The sequence below is a fragment of the Apodemus sylvaticus genome, chromosome 6, assembly GCF_947179515.1.
Source record: "Apodemus sylvaticus chromosome 6, mApoSyl1.1, whole genome shotgun sequence".
NCBI lineage: Eukaryota > Metazoa > Chordata > Mammalia > Rodentia > Muridae > Apodemus > Apodemus sylvaticus.
The window spans coordinates 92695108-92717028 of NC_067477.1; the positions used below are offsets into that span (position 1 = coordinate 92695108).

The 21921-nt window shown below is 43.3% G+C and overlaps 1 pseudogene; it reads right to left on the bottom strand.

The window, feature by feature from the left end:
* Positions 1–1737: 1737 nt before the first annotated feature.
* The window catches only part of LOC127687957 (laminin subunit beta-4-like), a 97148-nt pseudogene continuing 76964 nt past the window's right edge, over positions 1738–21921 (bottom strand).

A 21921-nucleotide genomic window follows, 5' to 3' on the forward strand; every position in this document is an offset into this window, starting at 1 on the left:
TTGGTGGTCCTGGGTCCTATAAAAAGGTAGGCTGAGCAAGCCATGGAGAGCAAGCCAGTAAGCAGCACCCCTCCGTGGCCTCTGCATCAGCTTCTGCGTCCAGGTTCCTGCCTGGTTTGAGTTCCTGTCCTGACTTGTTTTGATGATGGCTCATAGTGTTTCATCACAGCAATAGAAATCCTAACTTAGAAAAAAAGAGAGCGGGAGAAAGAGAGGGAGAGGGGTGGGAAGGGAGAAAATAAAATCAGACTTCATGAAACTGATACGCCTTCTAGGAAAAGCTCCAAAGTACACCTCAGCATTTGACTCTCTGGGCCAGTTTTGCACTGTCTTTCAGTGGAGCTTGTAGGTCCCAATGTTGGCTAGGGAAGCTCTACAACTGTAGACTTGAAGAGAAATTTCTGGGTAGTCCTTTCTGTAGAGAACTTTCCATCTGTTCTTTAGGATCCACGGTAAAAGATGTTATGCAGTTTTCCTTAATCGCCTCGCCTACATTCCAACAATTTCCATAGCTATTAGTATTCTCAAAGCCCCTTGTTAAGTTTTTAAGTCCCATTTTTACAAGCCAGTCCTTAGTAGAAACAGCTCCAGATGTCTTCCTACATATCTCAGTGTTGGCGTGTATTAATGTGAGAGCAAAGTGCCTTTGAGAATCCCTCGGAAGGACTGCATTCCCAAGCAGAACTGCTGCGCTTCGTTACAGATCCGACATGCAAAAGAATCATAAATGTAAAACCATAGACTTACTGTGACATGAGAAAAATCCTATCTTTTTTATTCTTACATTTTCTTTGATTTTAATGAGTTTACATGAAAAAAAAAGCAGCCATTTTACATCTAAGGAATAAAACCCTTTTTTAAAAAATACAATGAGTGAAAGGATTTTAAAGCTAGTTTACATTTCTTTTGGCTATGGTTCTGAACAATTCATCTCATGGTATCATATCACAATGTGCAATTGCATTTCACAGCAGCCGTTACAATCATCAAATTAACTAAGTGTGTACACTGTCAATGTTGCCTCAGAGGAAACTGATACGCCTTCTAGGAAAAGCTCCAAAGTGCACCTCAGCATCCCACAAGACCGCCACCAATCACCCATCCTCACAGGAATCCTCAAAGTTGGTTGGAAATAAATCCACATAAGAATTTAATATCTAAAAGGCGTAATGTTCCTGGTATTAATGTTAGCAAGATCTTTACTTTTTTCATTACTAAGAAACATTGTAATAGTTTTAGTGCAAAAGCTGTTGGAACTAAAACCGTACTCCTGAGTGAAAGCTTGCAGATAAATCTTTTGTAAGTGTTCTCAAAGTATCCTCCCTCCCATCTCCAAGTTCTGTATTGCTTCTTGTAAAACTTTGTTCAAGAGTAGAAATGTATCCAGGCAGCTGTATATGCCCTGTGATATGAAGAACGGTAAAACCCAACTATTGACCTTAGATTTTAAAAATAGAAGGCAATTAAGAGGTACTCAAAGTTACATTAAGAAAAGCTTTCACTGGATAATTTTGAAACAGTCACAAAGGTTAAGAAAATACTGATATCAAAGTACAAATGACTATAATGTTAAAATAGATAAAAGCTACTATATAAGAGCATCTTTTAAAATCAAAAAGAAAGAAGGCAACACATGAGCCAGGATGATTTTTCCTGTTCTACTCATGAAGTTTAGTCTTTGTACTTAGGAGGTTGGTTATGTTGACATCTGTAAAGCATCTTACATCTGATGAGGTCTCATTCCAACTTCACAAGGCGGATCTTCTTCCCCAGGAACCTCTGGTTCCTGGTCACAACTTTGTCACTGTACAATTTCAAAGTAATGCAGTATTGCCATGATGTACTGGGCCATGAGGACATAGCTGGGTGCTGGAGTGGTGGCTCAGCCAGTGAGAGCACTGACTGTGGATCCTAAGGACCCTGGTTCAAATCCCAGCCACTGCTTGATGTCTTTTCAGGCAGTGGAAAAAAGCATAGCCGGTGTCCAGGGCCATCCCCACAACAGAAACCAGCATCGAATCGAACATGGTTTGCACCCAGGGCTCCAGCAAGTAGAGTGCAGTGACCAGCAGCAGGTACTAGCAGTAGACACAGGGCATCTGCTTCCATGTCATGCCCGCCATGTGCCTCCGGAGATGCAGCAGCATCAGGCAAGTCTGCGGCCCACTCACCTCCTCCAGTCCAATCTTTTATACTAACCAATAAGAACATGATTGCTACTCTTCATGTTAAAGCAGCAGATTTTTATGTATAGCTACAGAAAATTATGAAAAGTAGTTCAGTATTTATGGTCTTAAAATATTGCTCCAGTGCCTTTTTGGAGAAAATGGAATTCTCTTGTTGAGAGGATTAGTGAATTGGGAAGTGTGATTCGAGGCAGATTTTAAATCTCATGCATTTTATTTAGATTAAAGTTTTAGCAGTAAAAAGCAAAAGCAAATAAACAGAAGACTAGACAAGCCATTGCACGCCATTGCACGTGTTTCTTCCTAGCATTAGACATCTTCACTTAATGCTATATTCGCTTAATAGCAATGATTATTGTTAAATAGAGAATTTACTTAGATTTTTTTACTTGGCAGATGAGTCAGTTGTTTTAAGTTATGGAAAAGAAAAGAAGGCAGCGAGGGAAAGGTTTCAGAGACAGCCTCACTCTTTGTCTCCTTTTGTCATGAAATGACATTGCCATGGCTTTGCTCTGACCGTCTTTGGCTCCAGGCACGCTGAGCAGTCCCGGTGGGGACAGCGAGGAGGGTGACCTCAGTGTTCTACCAGTTCACCATAGCTCTTAGGTTTGCATTTGGGACCCCAGAATCCCAGTTACACGCTCTTGCACCTGTACGTTGCCTAATTATAGCAGGTGACATAGTTCCTTTCTCAGCAGTGATGTTACCATCTGATGGTGACAATGTGATTTTCCAGTTGTCTTGGTAGGTCAGTCTTTTGTCTGCTCAGACTTCACATTTCTATCTTCTTTTCTAACTCTGAAAAAAAAGATGAAAATAATGATAGATGCCTGCTTCATAGGTCCTTCCTGGGTTTTATTGTTATAAAGACAGATTTGTGTGTCTCTTTGGGATGTGTTTTGGTTCAGTGGGTAGAATAAAATCTTTTTACAGCCGACTTCTCAAAGTTTTCATACTATAAATCAGAGAAAACTGACATTTTAGTCCAAAAGCTTTGTATCAAAAGGCATTTAAAGATGCCATTCGTAGCTAGAGTTGCTTAGTGTTGCACCTCGATACGTAAGCTCTTGGTTTACCATATCCTTTCCGATAGCTCCTCTGAGCTGGGCACAAAATGGAGGACTCCCTTTTCTTTGAGGGGCTTTCTCTTCTCTGCCTGAGCTGGGGAGCCAGACACCCCATCTTCTCCCTGAGGAATGTCTTATAGTCCTTGGCAAAAGTTACAGATTCAACTCCCCCTGCACCCCCAAGAACTGGTCCAACAAGTATCTGGGATTCCTGAAATATCTCTCCATGCACACGAGGCATTCACAGTACTTTAAACTCTAGCCAATGGTTTTACATTCACCCTGAAAACTGCTTCCCGTTCTCCTAGGTTCATATATAGCCCTTGTCCATCCCAAACAAAGTGATGCACACCAGCTGTCTCACTGAAGATTGTCTAAGAGAGCAGTTCCTCTGGGAAATGTCTAAAAGAGCTAGAGCTGTAAGACTAAATTCCTCAGGGAATCCCAGTGCCCCGAGATGCACCCCGAGCCCCCTCTCCAGCACAGGCTCTCTCCTAGCTGGACCAGGATCCTGCAGACCCCACCCATTCTGAACTCTGTTTCATCCTTTCAACCTGGTGTGTGGTGTCACCTGGACACCCTGAGGGAGGAAGCAGAGTACTCAGAATCACAGCTGGCCCCCAATACCCATACCACAGATTAGAAAGTAAAGGCCCTTGTAGCTTTGCACGCACTTGTTACTAGTTTTCCAAATTAAAGTATTATGTTTTCACTACTTTAATTTGATGGTAAACATGTGCTCTTTAGAAATTTTCAAATTTTCAGGAAATATCCTACTGATGTGGAAGTCCTGGATCCCTGACTTTCTTTTTTGATCAATGATCCATTTATGAATTCACTTACTTCTCACTCAACAATTACTTGGGAATTCTAATAAACCTTTTTGAAGACCCTACAGAGTAAGGGATGCAGGAAGGATAGACAACAGTAGGTAGAAGTAGACCTTCCAAAATCAAGACAGTAAATGTGCCTCACTTCATTCAGAGAACACCTAAGACTAGGCTAGTTTGGAGTGATTGTCAGACTAGCATGTGGGCCCGGCTGTTGCAGCACTGGAAACTGTTCTCCAAACAAATGCTGTCATGATGTTTCCTGGGGAGAAGAAAAGATCCCTAGCCTGTGACTTACTTGAAAAGACAGCTTAGAAATCAGAGTGACTATGACCTTCGTCATCCTAAAGTAATAAAATGAAGAGCAGCAGGTGGATGTTTACTGAAGGAAAATTTCTGTCTGAATATAAAAAAAGAATAATGTAGCAGTCACTGCTACTCAAGACCAAAGACTGGTCTGCAAGTAATGAGTGCTCTGCCACTAGACACTTTCCAGAGTAGGTCATTTGGAATTAAAGGGGGACTTGATTCTCTCAAACTATGTTTGAAAAGACACCTCTGAGTTTCCACTGGGTACATCGACACGATCGAGCAGGCTGCAGTTTATCCGCCTATCAGATCCAGGCTCCATCTTCTTCAGTGTCCCGGGAAAGCCAAACTCTATGATGACACCATCCGGCTTCCTCTACCTCTGTTTACATGCTCATCCAGCTGGAAGAATGTGCTGATCAGGGAGGGGCTCATACTGAGACCAGCACGCAGCCTCCGCCCCCCATTCAGCCCCCGGCAACTCTTTTGTCTCTCAGCTCTAGCTCTTGCTGAAATGCCAGGGTTTACAGGGCTCCATTATCCCGGGTTCTTTCATAACCTTTGTAGCTCCAACTCACAACCAGCAAGATGACTCAGCCCACAGAAGCACGTGCCAGCACATGGTGGGAGAGAACTGATCCCCGAAAGTTGTCCTCTGAACTCCACATGCATCCTGTGGCTCACGGACCCCTCCTGCCTCCCCACACGCATGCGCAAACACGTAACTACATGCAACAAAAATGTAGAATTTTTGAAAAGATGTAGAATCTATTTTTCTTTCCCACTCTTACACTCTTAAAACCTGGGTTGACTTTAGGAGTTGGCTTGACCAATGGAAGCTGGGATAGTGGTGTTACTGGGCCGGGGGCTCGTCTGTGCTCATCCTCGGGGGATCATGAACCAGCCATGCTTGGATTGTGGGTCAGTCCCTGGCGTAACTGAGCCTCTGATCCATCGGCTGATCTACTCATGTATTCCAGATGGCCGGTGCCGAACAACCCAGGCAACCCACTGGACAATGAGACACTACTTGCCGTTTCAAGCTGACAACCTTGGACTGTTGCTATGCAGTTAGTAGTTAACAGTGATGACTCAGTTTTAAGTATCTCACCTAGGATAATGGTGAGCATGCCTCTTGTCTCTTGCTGAGACGCTGGCTGCAGTCCTGTGGGCATCTGCTTCTAATAGACTCATGGGCCCTTCTCTAATCCCAGGATGGGATAGATAAGCAAATCTTTGCTTTATTTTCCTATTTTGTTGAGCTGTATAAGCTGCTTTAAAGGAAAAAAGAAAAGGACATGGGATGTGTTATCTCGGGTCCCCGGGAAGTCTGAGACCCAAAGATACTTAAGTTTCTCTTCCAGCCTAATTTCCTGAACTGCAAGTTTCTGTCAATACAGATGAAAGGAAGCGATTTGGACGCGAAGCACAAAGTGTGCTTCGGTGTTTTTGCCTCAGTAGTAAGGACTAAGGTCTGAGGATATCTGAAATGACTTTCATGGTATTGGCTACACAATGTAAGGTACAATGTCTCCTTCTCCCGACCCTGCCTGCCTTCTTGAGTCTTTCCTACCATTTGCTTTGTAAACATTTTAGGAAACTGCTGAAATTGTTAAAAAAACAAAATAAAACAAAAAACAAAACAGAAACACTGCATTTTAGACAACTCTATACATGTAAACTTCAGTTTCCACTTCTCCTAAAATAATGAATGGTAATAACTTAGTATTTCTCAATTTTGCCCTAATTTTGCCCTGAGGGTGCATTTTAATTTTATCTGCGTCGTAGCAATGATATAAGTGGCTATAATCCTCATTCCCTAATAAACGTGCATTCATAATAAAGAAGTCCTGTCTAATTTAATATTTTGAGAGTTGCTCATCCTGCAAAATTGTTATTAGTTTTAAAGTTTGGGGGAAACAATAAACATGACCACGGATACAAATAGCACACTGTACTCAATTGATTTCTATTTTTAGTTCAAGTATCCTAGGACTACCCGGAAAAGTTACGGCTATCCGTATGGAAGAGAAGATTCTGTCTCCTTCCTTTGCATAGGTATCTGTACGGGTGTGTGTGTATGTGTGTGTGTGTGTGTGTGTGGTGTGGTGTGTATGTGTGTGTGGTGTGTGTGTGTGTGGTGTGTGTGTGTGGTGTGTGTGTGTGTGTGGTGTGTGTGTGTGTGTGGTATGTGTGTGTGTGGTATGTGTGTGTGTGTGGTGTGTGTGTGTGTGGTGTGTGTGTGTTGGTATACATATAAGTGTGAAGAATAGATGTTGCCATTAGGTCTTTTCTTTTGTTGCTTACTGTATTTTTTTTCCAGCAAGTTCACTTACAGTGCCTGGAGCTTGAGACTGTCTAGGCTGCCCACCCCCACTTAGGGTTGCGGGCAGCTGTGTGTGCCTGGCTTTTGTGTGGATGTTCAGGATCTGAGTTCACATCCTCGTGGTTAGGTAAGAGACTTGCCTGACCATCCATCCCCACAGCCCAGCTCTCTTCTGATCATTCAGTGTATGCTTTCTATCGTCAATATGCATTAAGGTTTCCATTTTGATCAAAACCTTTTTTTCCAGAAAAGTATAATTCCTTCTGGATATCTACCAGAGTCTTGTGTTAGGTGATTCATGCCTAAGAATCTAGATCATTTGAAAAGCAAGAGATCCTCCCCCTCTTTTTCCATAAGAAAGAAAATAATCATAATAGGTGAGACCACAGGGTATCTCTGCCTCACTGCTATGGACACCATCAGCATCACCAGCTGCTTTGAGGAGTTTCCTGTATTTGTTTGTTTGAATGCCAGCCTGGCTTCACATTTGCCATGTAGTCAAGGATGATCTTGCAATTCTGATCCTCCGGCTTCTACCCTACAGTTCAGCTGCTTTATGCAGTGCTGGACATTGGACCAGGGCCTCTTGGTAGAATGCTTAGGCAGCAGTCTACCAACTGAGCTACATTTCCAGGCCTGGCCCTGTCCTGCACTTTATAACATGTTCAGCCATATCACTGACCTCACAAGCAAACATATCTTGAGAAGTCTCAACTCTAGCTGGGAATACTAAGTTGAAGAAAGGACATTTTAAGGAGACCCAAGTGAACTGTGGTTCTGACCAATCAAGGCAGTTTCTCATTTGAGCCTTTCTACATAAACCCGTGCAAGAGGCTCATTACTTTACAGCCTTTCTTCTTCTTCTTTTTTTTCTTTTCCTGTTTTTAAGGAAGGATCGTTTATTGGGAGAGGGTGCATTAATCCTTCTTGGCTGCCAGCACGTTGCTCAGCTCCTCCAACTTTCTCTTGGCGCCCACCCACGTCTTGATGAACTTGAGTGCGCACTTGTCCTGGTTGCTGCTCGTGGGGTGCAAAGCCTCACACCTCTCGAATCATGTCCCGCACGAGTTGGTGTGCTTGGAGAGGCACTCTCGGAGCCAGCTGTGTCTCGGCTTGCTGACATTCTTTGTCACCTTGTGGCCTTTGTTGAGGGCCACCGCCATGGCGTAGCGTAGGGCCATGGCTGCTGCTCTCTGATGACAGCCGGGACAGGAAGACTTAGCCTTTAAAACACAAGATGAATGTACACATTACTCCTCAGTGGGCTAAGTCATGTTAATGATAAATTTATGAGAGTGGAAGTTCTGGCAGAGAGAGAGGGTGTCACGACGTTACTTACAGATTGGAGTGTGGGTGAAAGACTGGCTACCTGTTATCCTCCGGATCTTGTCCTCTGTATCCCCAGCCATCTTCTCTGAAGCATCTTTAAACTGTCTCATTCTTCGTAAGGTTTCCTTTGTCAGCCCCACAGAGCTTGTCTTAGGTTGAAGAAGAACATACTGATTTTTCAGCTCAGCAAACTCCTGTAACAGAGCCATACCCCATCATCAGAAAGTACTTAGAAAGCTTGTCCTATGCACGAAGAGTCTCCTGTCACTTCTAGAAAAAACACAGAGGAGACAATAGTCCGGGACACAGATGTTTTCTGGGCCCTTGTGTTTTCTAAGAGTGCTTTTATTTGTATGCTTTTTAAAAACAGTTTGGAAAAAGAATCTTGCTTTAATTAAGTGTTTTAGTTAAAAAATATTATTCTTACTGCACATTGAAGAGCCATCAATGGGGCTCCATTTGTTTGTGTCCTTCAGTATTTTATAGTGGGAGACACAGAACACAGAAGGACCTATGCTTGGCCAGTCTCTGGTTCAGTTCTGTAAACAGTTGCATGTACAGGTTGAAGGACAGAACAATGAAGGTTTAGAAGCAGCAGGATATACTATTTGGTTGACAAACGGTAAAAGAGAACTGTGGAAGGTGGGAGACAGGAAGGAAAGCAGGGGCCGGGTGCCATGAAGCCCTGCTGCAGTTCAAGCAGCATCTTTGACATAACCCTGCATGGCTGATAACCCAGAGGCAAGAAGATGAACTGAGGCTGAGTCGGGCACAGAGGATGTAGCTGGGAAGCAGGTGAGCTGAAAGCCCCTTTCTCGCAGTCTATTCTGTAACAATGTAGCAAATGCTCCCAGCTCCTCAGGCAACGGAAAGTTTATCCTGCGTGTCAGGAATCCTAAGTAAGTGAACCGACCAATTGTAACCCCCCCCCCCCAACATTTTCCTTTTATGCAGGTTACTGTATTCACACAGTCAACCAAAGATTTCCTACTAAGAAGGCGAGTTGATAGGTTCTTTCAACAACCTAAATGAGTGAACACTTTCCTCAGGCAGCTAATTAACTCGCTCTAATGCTTGTAACTGGATCTACTCTTCGGTGGGTGACTTTCCTTTCCTGTCTTATTATTATATGCTGTGGGAATCGAGTCAAAAGGCAGATGCACACAATATAGATTAATAACACAAAGTACTAAAGTATGCACGTTCAGGAAAACTGTGCTAGATGGAGTATGTGACTAGAGCACCATTAAGCATACTAGGACAGTGGTGGGAAGGAAACACCCGACAGACTCGGGTCTTCCAGGGCACAAGATCCTCCCTATACTAGGAACCTATGTGCATGAATCAGTAATAAAGGAAATTTGGGGTAATGGCCCAAGGATCTGGCGTTAAAGGATTGGACAGCTAAGAAGCAGTGTGGTCCTGGTGACGCTGGTAAGAAAATGAACTTTTCAGTGCCAGCAGCTGACAAGCAGCAGGTTCAGCCTGAACCTTCCCCCTGCTGGCTTGCTCCTGCTGGCTTGCCTCTGCTTCCTGTATCACGTGGTGCACAGCAGCAAGTCTCCATTCTTTTGCTCTCTCTGCTCATTTTGTTGTAGTCGCTGCTGGTGGTAATGGTGGTGGTTTGGTTGGCTCGCTGGTTGGTTTTTTGGCCTTTACTAAGTTTAGCTGAATCTTCATTTTCATGACTTGGGTTTTAACCTGTTGTTTCATTAAAGACCAGAAAGAAAATTAGATCTCTTTATGAACCAAAGCAACCAAACAAAACCATTTTATACCAAAGCATTAAAAACAAAACAACCCCCAACAAACAAACAAACAAACAAACAACAACAATAAAAATAAAAACAAAACCCATGGCAAATATCTGTCCCTACCAGCCAGCTTAGGACTAGAGCTCTGACAGAGAGACAAACCCCAGGAGAGCTGCTCCTGCTTATCTCCTGCTTCCCCCACCCCAAGGCCGCCAGCCCCTAAGCTGAATTAACATTCTTGTCATTCTTCGGTACTTCCAGCGGCTTTATACTGCACCCTGGGCAATATTCCTAGCCATGTATTTAGAAGTATTCCTTTTCTTTTTTGCTTGCTTGTTTTGTTTTTGAGATACGGTTGCATTATATCAGGCTGGCTGTCCCGCATCCTGTGTTTTGTTGAGGAGTCATATTCCATACCTTCTTTGGTTCTCAGAGGCCTGGCTCAAGGGCCTTCAGAGGCTGCTTGCCTCTGTCAGGCATCTGAGGACACTAACTAACTAGGAGGACCATTTCTGTGACAACTTTTAATTTAGGTTTGGGATCGTGAGCCCTAACCCTTGTGAGAGTTGCCTTAGTTACTTCTCTACCGCTGTGAGGAAACAACACCCTGACCAAAAGCAACTTGGGGAGGAAAGACTATTTCACTTACATATCCTGAATCATAATCCACTGAGGGAAGACAAGGCAGGAACCTGGAGGCAGGAGCTGATGCAGAGGCCATGGACGAGTACTGCTTACTGGCTTGTTCTTCATGCTTGCTCAGTCTGCTTTCTTACAGCACCCAGGACCGCTACCCAAGAGGTGGCACTACCCACAATGGGCTGGGCCCTCCCTCATCAACTGTTAATTAAGAAAATGGCCTACAGGCTGGCCTATAGCTAGATCTTAGGAAGGCCTTTTTCTCAACTGAGGTTCCCTCCGCTCAAGATGACTTTAAAACCTAGCTAGCACAAGAGGCAACTGTGGATGACAATTTCTGTATGAGACTGATTACCACCCTACCCAGAGGTACGTTTGTTGGCTAGAGAGAAAGGGGGGAAAGAGAGACTGGATTAGGCGGGTGATTTCTACCCGTGTAAGGTGAGCGCTCTCCTAGCTCTCTGGATTTATGTTTGTCTGTTGTTCTGGCCTCTTGTTTCTTACTAACATCCCTTGCGACATTTTTAGTTCTTTTCTGCTAGGCACATTCCTCAAAGTATTGGTCTACCATCTTCTGATATGAAAATTCATGCCCTTAGGTGTATGCAGGAATTCTTCTACAGGCAAAGATTGAGTACTGCTTCTGGAAAATGAGAGGTGTTAAATGTTTTGTACTTTGTGGTCCTGAGAGTCCTGGCTGCTATTCTTTGACTCTGGGGCATTGCAGTACAAAGCAGCCACAGGCGACGTGGCCCTGGGTGCCACTTCCCCTGTTCTAGAGTGCGTATCTGGAAAAGGAAAGCAGGCCTCTCTCTCCTGCAGCTTCTTCCTACGTGATCATCTTCTTTCATGGTCCCCTGTCATAAGCTCTCTCCCTCCTGCTTTTCCTCTCAGGATGCCAGATCTATAAATACAGCCGAGACCCGGGGGCCCAGCCACTCTGACCTCTGTAAAAAGGGAGTATGACAGAAGGTGGAGGATCCTTTGCACCATGGGGTTTAAGCCTTCCTCCTCCTGTGTCATCCTCACGGTTGAAACGGGGCTTGCTTCTGCCAACCTGAGATATCTTTTCAGCTTTACCCAGGATAAGCCGCAGCAACCTTGTAACCAGGAGCCCTGTTTAGTTTTGTAATGCAGTTTGTGACTTTTCAGGTTTATTCTCAATCAGAACTCACAAGCTCTGTCCACAAGTCTACTACTATTCAGTAGCTGTGTGACCTGAGAGTCATATGACTTCCCTGAGTCTTAATGTCCTAAGCAGATGGTAGCACCTGCTACGCATGTCTCCCTAACCCTGTCCTAGGTCCTGCTTAGAAGGGTTCTGTAGTACAATCATCTGATGCATAATTCCATCTGTAACAAAATTATCAGCATGGACTTAGAACAGTAAATAAGTGCTCCAACAACTCAAGGTTTCATTACAATTCTATCAATCAAGGTAAGAGTGATATTCTTGTATGCAAAACCAATTGTGTTTCCAGCTTCAGAATTGATTTCAGGTTAGGTCAGAGAAGATAACATACCTGACAGACTTTCTTCTTTGGGTTTGTTATCTCAGCAGTCAGCTGTGTGAAGCAAGAGTTGCCTGGCCTTCCGGGATTAGAGCTTGCAGAAACCTGTTCAGCATTCCCTCAAGTCTTAACAGACCATCTTTTCCAAGGTAAGCTATTAACATACTAGATTAGATAAATAAGCCATTATTCATTTACTTCACCTCGAGAATTCCAGAGACCCAACCAAAACCTTTACTGAATTATTTATAGTCAATTTAAATTGCTCTCAAGCAAAGCAAAGTGCTGAAGTGTTCATTTTGAGAAATAGGATTTCTATATAAACACCTTTAGCAGAGCACATATATACCTAGGATGTACAGATTTCACCAGATACAGGACGCTTTGCCCATAAAAGTCACTTTCTGCACTCTGACTTCTCAAAGGCATGCAGCATTCTCTAGGTAATATTGGAGTCACGGTGGGAGGTGGAGAGGCCTCTCAGAGGTGAGGAACGAGGCTGAAGGACCAGAGGGCTGGGTCTCTGGCTCTTCATTCAGGGTTCTTGCTCCTTGCGGGCATTCCAGCAGCTCAGGGGCCCCAGTCAGAGGTCAACATCACAAGCATTCCAAGTTTTACAGACCACTTTCAGAACGAGCTCACCTCAATGTTCACCAGATACTTAGATCTGGGAGCTCAAAATAAACATGGGCAGCCCATGCCGAGCAAGCGGAGCGTGAGGCAGACATTTGAGAAGTAGAAGAATTTGCAAAATAGAAGTGTAGACATGGCTGGATCTAACATACCTCTAGCCACAACCAACCCTTTACTCCAGTGTCCATTTTTTTTTCTTTTCTAAACTTCAGAAACCTTACTTCACGGTGTAACCCATCTTCCCACATTTCAGTAACATTTCCAGTGCATTAACATTTTACACACACACACACACACACACACATGAGAGAGAGAGAGAGAGAGAGAGAGAGAGAGAGAGAGAGCACAACCACACACACATACACATGAGAAAGAGAGAGAGGGAAAGGGAGAGGGAGAGAGAGAGAAACAGACACAGAAAGAGGCAGAAATAGATTGAGACAGACAGACAGACAGATACACACACACACACACACACACACACAGACAGACAGAAAGAATGAGAGACAGAGATTGATTACACATATAAGTTCTTTAGATTTTCAATGTACTGATTATCATAACAAAATGTTAAGTATTCCCAAAGTGTAAATATGGTAAAAAAAAAAAATTACCAGTTATCTTAGCACCTTCTGGTCTTTTGGCCTTTTGACTTAACATCATATTAAACTCTCCTTCAGGTAAAGTCTGTGACCTACTTTTAAATTACCATTCACTCTCTGCATCTCTACATATGAAAAAGAAATCTCTGAGCAACCCACTGCTAATAAATAGCTGCATCATTTCACTGTAGGGACAATCTGTTTCACCTTAAAAAAGAAGACTGGAGAAGTGGGACTCCTTGGGGCATTTCATCTGGCACAACCACATCACAATTTGTGCAGTAGCTGATGAGGCAGTGTGTGTGTGTGTGTGTGTGTATGTGTGTGTGTCCTATCTCAACTCTGCTGAACTTCCAAAAATGGTGGGAGGCTGGGCACAGTGACAGACACTTGGAGGGCAGAGGATCTCTGAATTCAAAGTCATCTTGGTCTACAAAGTGGATTCTGACCTGCCAAGGCTACATAGTGAGACCCTGTCTCAAGACAAACAAAAATAAATGATAAGATAAATAAAAAAGAAACCCAAAATGTCAAAGGATCTTGCTGTTAGCACCATCTGTATAGCAAGAGGACTCTGACCCACAGAATCCCAATGCACCAGAACATCCAGACGCCTTTGCTTTCTGTTTAGCTAAGGACGCAGGGTGGGTTAATGCCGCTCAACTTCTAACTTGCATCCGTTTCTCCTATTCTCCACAATTATACTAATTTTAAAAACTGTCTTTTTATTAGTTTTAAAGTCAGCTACCCAGGACTGGGTTTCATTATAAAGTTTTCATACACATGTGCCGTTCTGTTATATTCCTCTGTTCACGTCCGTTCTCTTCCCCACTGCCTGGCCTCCTTGTACCTTTGGTTCCCGTCTTTTGCAGACTGTCTCCTCGTCTGCCTCCTTATTACAGAAACTGGTGAGCCGGCCAGGCTGGCGTCGGCACGTGCAAACAAATACAAACAAGACACTCTGTCTTCAACAAGGTGGGGGAGAAGGACCAACATTTAAGGCTGCCCTTTGACCTCTATGCACACCAGAGCTCATGTGGCCCTGCACTCACAAACACCTGCATACAAGTAGGTAAAGAACAGAAAAATCACACCATACCCCAACCACCTGTTAAAATATTGGCATTGGAGTAGGTAGCTAACATTTTTCAGGTATCCATTGATATTGTGAGGTTTCAGAACACTAGAAAGACATTGTTTTGGTTACTGTTCTATTGCTGTGAAGAGTCACCGTGGCCAAAGCATCTTATAGAAGAAAGTATTTAATTGGAGTTTCTTACAGTTTAAGAGAGTTAGTCCATGATCATCATAGCAGGAAGAAGACAGGTATGACACTGGAGCAGTAGCTGAGAGATTTACATCCTGATCTGCAGACAGCAGGCAAAGAGGGGAGAGAGAGGAATAAAGATAGATACTGGGCCTGGGGTGGGTTTTTGAAACCTCAAAGCCTACCCCCAGTGACAGATCTCCTCCAAGTCTATACCTGAGCAAAGCCACACCCCTAATCCAGCCCACACCCAGTGACAGATCTCCTCCAACAAGGCCACACCTACCTCAACAAAGCCACACCTCTAATCCTTCCCACACAGTTCCACCAACTGAGACCAAGGATTTAAACATATGAACCTATGAGGGCCATTCCCATTCAAACCATCAGACATTTAGAGTCGAAGGACAACAGAGCATGCATCCCTGCACTCAGCCTCCCAGCTGCCAGCATTGTCTAGAAAGTGTTCAGCCTCCAATTTGGACCTGGAGCTCCTGCAGAATTTCATTGCATTCTGTAGCAGCCTGGCAAATACTTCTTCTGTTGGTCTCTTAGCAGGTGATCTGTGAATGAGAGGCAAGAGTGTTAACAGGGAACTTAGCTGCACTGCCCTGCCCTGGAATGTTTGGGCTTCATCTTTAGCTTGGTGAGCCTCTCTTTATTTGTCCTGTTGTGTCACAGAATTTTATAAGTGCCTGTATTTTGTCAAGCTTGTGGGTTAGAATTTAAAATGTCATGGACATGATTTGCAACCTTCTCTCTGTCTTCTGTAGGCACGTTTTCCTCTAGAGAACAAGGTAGGATTTAGGAAATCATGCTCCCTTAGCAAGCACTGCATTTGGCCATGGAGGGGAGATGGAGTATGTCCCTTAAGGCCTCCTCGTCTTCAACCACCCCTTCTCTCTGTGAGAAGTATTGTTTTGTAGTACAGAATACTTGTTGAACAAATGCCTGAGAAGCATGGAAAGCTAAAGGCTTGAAACCTAGCTATATTCTCCAGATGCCCTCTGAAGAATATTGAGGTTCAAATTCAAAGTCAATTGAAGGGTTGAAAGGCTTGCCATTTTAATCTAAACACAGTAAAGGAGAATCATGCATTTTAAGCTGACAACTTCATTTTGGTTTTTTCGAGACAGGGTTTCTCTGTGTAGCCCTGGCTGTCCTGGAACTCACTCTGTAGACCAGGCTGGCCTCGAACTCAGAAATCCGCCTGCCTCTGCCTCTCAGAGTGCTGGGATTACAGGTGTGCGCCACCACCAACCCGCTGACAACTCCATTTTGACCTCAGCACCACCATTTGTTTATCTACTAAACTGAATAACAATTCCTGATGCTACGCTCCAAAGGACTATTCTAAGAAAGCAATTTGACCACTAAGAATAACATAAAGACGGTTTCAAATCCAGGTATAGCCTTGTTCTTGCCAACCCTTCCCCCATCACAGGTCCAGGCCTCAGGGTGTGGAGGAGCTGGGGGGCATGGTCTCTGGGGGCAGCAGTGAGGATGGCAGGTATAAATGACCCAGGAGACTGTGTCAGAGGAATTGGCCTCTTATTGGAATGGCCCCTTAGTTTATATGGTTCGAGTCAGCAGTGAGGGGAGGAAAAAGGACAAGGGAGAAGATGTACTTAATTCACATAGGCGGACCTGATTGAAAGCAATGCTGTACCAATTCAAATTCCAAAGCTTGGTGGAGTCAGGGACTTTTGAAGCATATCAATCAGATTAGCAGAGTGCCTGTCACATGATTTATGAGAAGCCAGTTCCCCGCCAGGGAATGAGAAGCCTTACTGGGTCCATCTTGGCCTGGCCTTTGTCTCTCTGGGGTTTAGTAGACCCAAGTCTGCTCTGGGTAGGGAGTGGCCCTGCTCCTGCCCTGCTCTCAGGGAGCCTGTCTGGGCTATGGGCAGCACTCTGTGGTCCCTCATCTGGTTTGGGAACCCACAGACCTGGCTTGTCAGAAAAGTCAAACTGGCCCTGTTTGAGAACTGAAGTGGAGGACAGGCAATCCTTCCCTCCCTCCCTCCGTCCCTCCGTCCCTCCCTCCCTCCCTCCCTCCCTCCCTCCCTCCCCTCCCTCCCTCTTTCCCTCCCTTCCTCCTTTCTTCCTTTTTGTATTTGTTTTTGAAACAAGGCCATGGGACTGGCTATGCCTACTAAGTGCTGGGATTAAAGGCCTACACTATCATGCTCAACTTATTTGTTTTCGTGTTTTGAGGTGGAAACTTTCTGTAAAGCTAAGATTGGTTTTGAACTCAAAATCCTCCTGCCTCAGCCTCACCCCCCCTCCCATGCTGAGGGTTTTGGCATGTGAGTGATATAATCTGAATATGCAACAGACCCTTTATGAAGTCATTGTTATTAGTTATTTTACTTAACATAAAAGAAATATTTTATTCTTTAATGCTTTTGAAATGGGCATTAACATTTTTGTGAATAAATTAAAACCACATTTCAAACAGTAATTACTTTAAAGAAATAGTAACTTTTTCTAATTGAAATGAATTTTGGTGAAAAGTGTACCTAATTGAGTCACTCTTTCTCTTTTCTTTCTTTTTTTTTTAAGATTAATTTATTTATTATATGTAAGTACAATGTAGCTGTCTTCAGACACCCCAGAGGAGGGCATCAGATCTCATTACAGATGGTTGTGAACCACCATGTGGTTGCTGGGATTTGAACTCAGGACCTTCGGAAGAGCAGCCAGTGTCTTAACTGCTGAGCCATCTCTCCATCCCCCTGAATCACACTTTCATCAGGTATGGTTTGCATTCACTATGAAGTTAGAGATTTAAATGTTTGAACGTAGAACTTTCAGGGACAAGTGACATGTGACTCTGTAGGATTCAGAGAGCAAAGATGGACTCATAATGGCCAATCCAGTGATTATTTTGGGCACTAAAGGGACCGAAGGGCCTGGGAAGGGCCTGGACACCAGGTGTCTTGGGACTTTGAGCATAGGAGAGTTTCTTGTATGAAAATTGTTTCCTCTATGCCTAGTTTTATTAATTGTTATCTGTGCCTTGAATTAAAACAATCTGGTCACAGACTTTTTTCAGATCTGGATCAATCCATTGGCCTTCTTATTTGGGAACAATAGGATGCAGACCCGGAAACTAGTAAATTAGAAGGGAAGCAGACTGTCCGTCTTCTTCCACGGCCACGTGCTACCAGTTCCCGCACTGAGTTTGACAATTTTGATCATGTGTTTTGGTGTTCGAATAGACTTGCATCTGCAGAGATTCCTAAAACACTTCTCCATCCAAACATTCATAGGAACCAGGTTTAGCCAAGTCATTGAGACTAACTCATGGGCTGACTTTCTTTTGAACAGATCAAAAGAAAGTCAGTTTCCCCGGGGCGTTCATCTCAATTGGTTGTTAGTCCAAGCTCACTTCTGCCTGGTTTCTTCTCTGTGTGCTCATGTGTACAAATGTGTGTGCATGCATGTGTGAGTGTTTACATGTGGAGGCCAGAGGATAATGCCAAATGCCAAGCATCTTCCCCAGCTGCTCTCAAACTCATATTTTGAAGCAGAGTCTTTCACTGGATGGCTGTACAGTGAGCCTCAGCTCTCTTCCTGCCTATGTACCCCCAGTGCTAGGGTTATTGGTATTCAGTGTATCATCATCATCATCATCATCATCATTGATATATTAGTGCTGGGGACCTGAACTCAGGTCTTCATGCTTGTATAAACAGCACTTTACCCACTGACCCCTCTCCCCAGCCCCTGATTTCTTCTTACTGTGAAAACTTGAACTATAATATGCTAATATGATTTCTAGAAACATTGAAATTGGAAAAAGAACTTGGCCCTGGGGCCTCTTAAAGTATAAAAGCTCCACAGGTTACTCAACTGACTGTAAGTTGTAACGGATGCCTCAGTTGTTCAGGAGTCCACACTGAGAATACTAAGCATTGAATGTGGAAATGACTATGGAAATGAAGGTTATCTCATCTCCTGAGGTACTGAACCTGCCTGCATTGCTGGTGTGGTTTACCATTAACTAATAGTTCTCTGGTGTTCAAAGCAAGTCTCTTCTAAAACACCATACAATGAATACTGAAGTTTCTTTTCCAGTTACAGACATCCAACCAGCAACTTGAAATACTCAGTAATAATAAAAATAAAAATTTTAAGACCATCTCATGACAGTGTTTGATATTGACCAAAATTTAGCGAGTTTTGCATCTCTCTCACCAAAGAAGATAAATGAATCTTGACATTAACGTGTTGAACATTTCTTAAAGTAACATTAATTAAGTTCATTTGTTTTGAATTTTAACTGAATTCTAGGATTTACTACTACCAACATTGCATTGAAAACACTTTGAGATTGCTCTCCTTAAAGACTTTTAAGATAAAATGGTTTAATTTTTGTTTTCTTAGTTAGGTGTATAATTTCTAATTATCATAATTTGAAATGGTTATGAATTTTGAGTACTTTTTCCTGCTGTGGTTTTTTTGTTTTTGTTTTTGTTTTTTTTAGATAGGCTCTCACTCCCTGGCTCGCCTGGATCTAGCTATGTAGACCAGGCTGGCCTGGATCTAGCTATATAGACCAGGCTGGCCTTTGTCTTCCAAGTACTGGGACTAAAGGTTTGTATCACATTTGCTCTGAATATATTTTGCCTTAAAAAAAAAAAAGACAAAACTTATCTTCATTTAAAAAGTAACCTCATAGCCGGGCGGTGGTGGTGTACGCCTGTAATCCCAGCACTTTGGGAGGCAGAGCCAGGAGGATTTCTGAGTTCGATGCCAGCCTGGTCTACAGAGTGAGTTCCAGGACAGCCAGGGCTATACAGAGAAACCCTGTCTCAGAAAAACCAAATCCAAAAACAAAACAAAACAAAACAAAACAAAAATTAACCTCATAAAAACCTTTTCACTTTTTTGATTACAAGATTCATTTGTTCTTTCTCAGATTCACTTTGGTTTTCCCCATTTTTTTCCTTTCTCTCTTAGCTGTATGAATTGTTTCTGGAGACTTCTACCAATTTACTTCTATTTCTGATCTGGAATAAGGAAAAAAACCAGGAAGGAACATATACAGAAATTAAGGAAGTTCAGTGAGAATTATTTGCTTGACTGGGCCAAATAAAACCATCACTACAAACTAGACACAAGTCTACATAAGCAAGCCATAGATTCATTTGAAAGGATTCTTTCAAATGTGATGAGTGCTAATTTTTCATTATTATATTTTCATAATAATGCTAGTTTATGATTTGAAAGATAGTTATTGATAAAAATCATTACTTGACCACACATTGACCTAATAGCATGCTTGAATTTTCTAATACAAATCTAAAACACAGACTAATGACTTGGCACTGGTTACTTTAAGATAAGATGGTTTAATTTTTGTTTTCCGAATTAGGCGTATAATTTCTAATTATTATAATTTGGAGTGGTTATGAATTTTGAGTACTTTCCTTGTTTTGGATTTTTGTTTTTGTTTTTTTAGACAAGTTCTCACTCCCTGGCTGGCCTGGATCTAGCTATGTAGACAAGCTGGCCTAGATCGAGCTATGTAGGTGGCCATTTTTAACAGGTTGAACTATACTGGTTAAATAGTTACTCTAAACATTCCTCAAATTAAGCTGTGCCCGTTCTTTGAAAGCTATCAACAAAATATTTCTCCTTTCACAAATGAGCTAGTGCAGAGAGCAGGCTGAGGAGAGGACTCCCTCACCCCACCTCGCCCTTGGGGGAGGGGCTGAGCTGCAGAGCCCCAGTGGCCCAGGAGTGCACATTCTTAATTGTGTGATTTGGGAAAGGTCATGGCTTCCTTTCTGAGGTTCCAACAAATTCGAGGCGGTGGGAGAGAGGACCCACAGGACAGCATTGCTAAGTCGAGCCTTGTTGAGTAAATTAACTGTGACAGAAGAAGGGCTAATTAGGAGCAAACAGAATAGGGGTTATCCCTTGTATTTCCCTACAAAAGTGACCGGCTGAATTTGAACCACATAGCTTTTGTGAAAAAAAGATTTAAGCTGTAGTCATTAGCAAGTGATAAAACAACAAAAAGAAGTCTTTATATGATGAAATCGGCTATCTTAACTTTCTGAAGAGTTGGTCTGAATTCTCAAAAGCAGTCAAAGCAAGAGCCAAGAAACATGTGCTCCAGACAAGAGTCCACAGGTGATACAGGGGAAGTCTCAGAGCCCAGAGGGCAAAGCCATAGTCAGACTGTGTGTCATATGTGTAAATGGAGAGATTGGGGTGGGCAAGAGAGAGACAGATAGAGAGACACAGAGAGAGGAGAGAGACAGAGAGACATAGAGACAGAGTGAAACAGAGACAGAGGAGAGAGACAGACAGAGACAGAGAGACAGAGAGATATACAGAGAGACAGACAGAGACACAGAGAGGAGAGAGAGACATAGACAGAGACACAGAGAGGAGAGAGGAGACAGAGAGAGACATAGAGAGACAGAGATAGAGGCAGAGGTACAGATGGAGAGACAGGTAGGCAGAAAGACAGAGAGTCAGAGACCAAGAGACAGAGAGAGTGAGACACACACACACACACACACACACACACACACACACACACACGGGGGAGGGGGGGCAGATAGGAGCATAAACTGAATTACTTCCCTTTTGCAAACATTCCTGCACGCTATCCTCTGTCACATCAGACTCTGGAGAATCCTTAGTCTCTGCTGGCATTGCTCTGCTTTCTAATCAGGAAAATAATAGCTTAACATTCTGTCAACAGGGCAATCTTGCTCTCATTCTTTCCCAGCTTTCTACTTAAACGTGCTGATTAAACCCATCCCGTTACTGTGACGCTATCTCTGAACACTGACAGCTTACGTCATGATCAACTTACTCATAAGAACCTGGAAACAATCAGGGCTTTCAATGTTGTGAGAAGTCTTGTTTTTTGAGAAAAAGAAGAAGAATCATTTGAATATATCAAGAAATTGAGGACTCTTAACCACTGAGGTCTAAGATAGTTTTACTCTGCTAGGATTGCTGCTATATTTCCAACTAGACCTGACACACACAGTAGGGGCCCAAGTTCTAGATCTATGTCTGACACACAGTAGGTGTGTCACATTACCAACACCACACCACCACTACCATCACCACTACCATCACTACCACCATCACCATCACCACCACCATAATTATGTTAGTCTAGGGAGCTAGCTCCCTCTATAAAGTGCTTGCCACACAAGCATGGCGACCCGAGTTTGACCCAGAACCCACGTGACAGTTGGGTGGAGTGGCATGCAGGTCTCATCGCTGTGCAGGGGAGGTGGAGACAGGCGGATCCTTGGGACCCTCTGACTAACTTGTCGAGCTTGTTTGGTGAGCTACATACACTGAGAGATTCTTTTCAAAAAGCAAGAATTTTTTGAGGAATAGCAGCAAGATTGGATTTTGGCCTCTATACACACTCACACATATGTAACACACTCATGTAAACTCATGCACATGTTGAACACACACA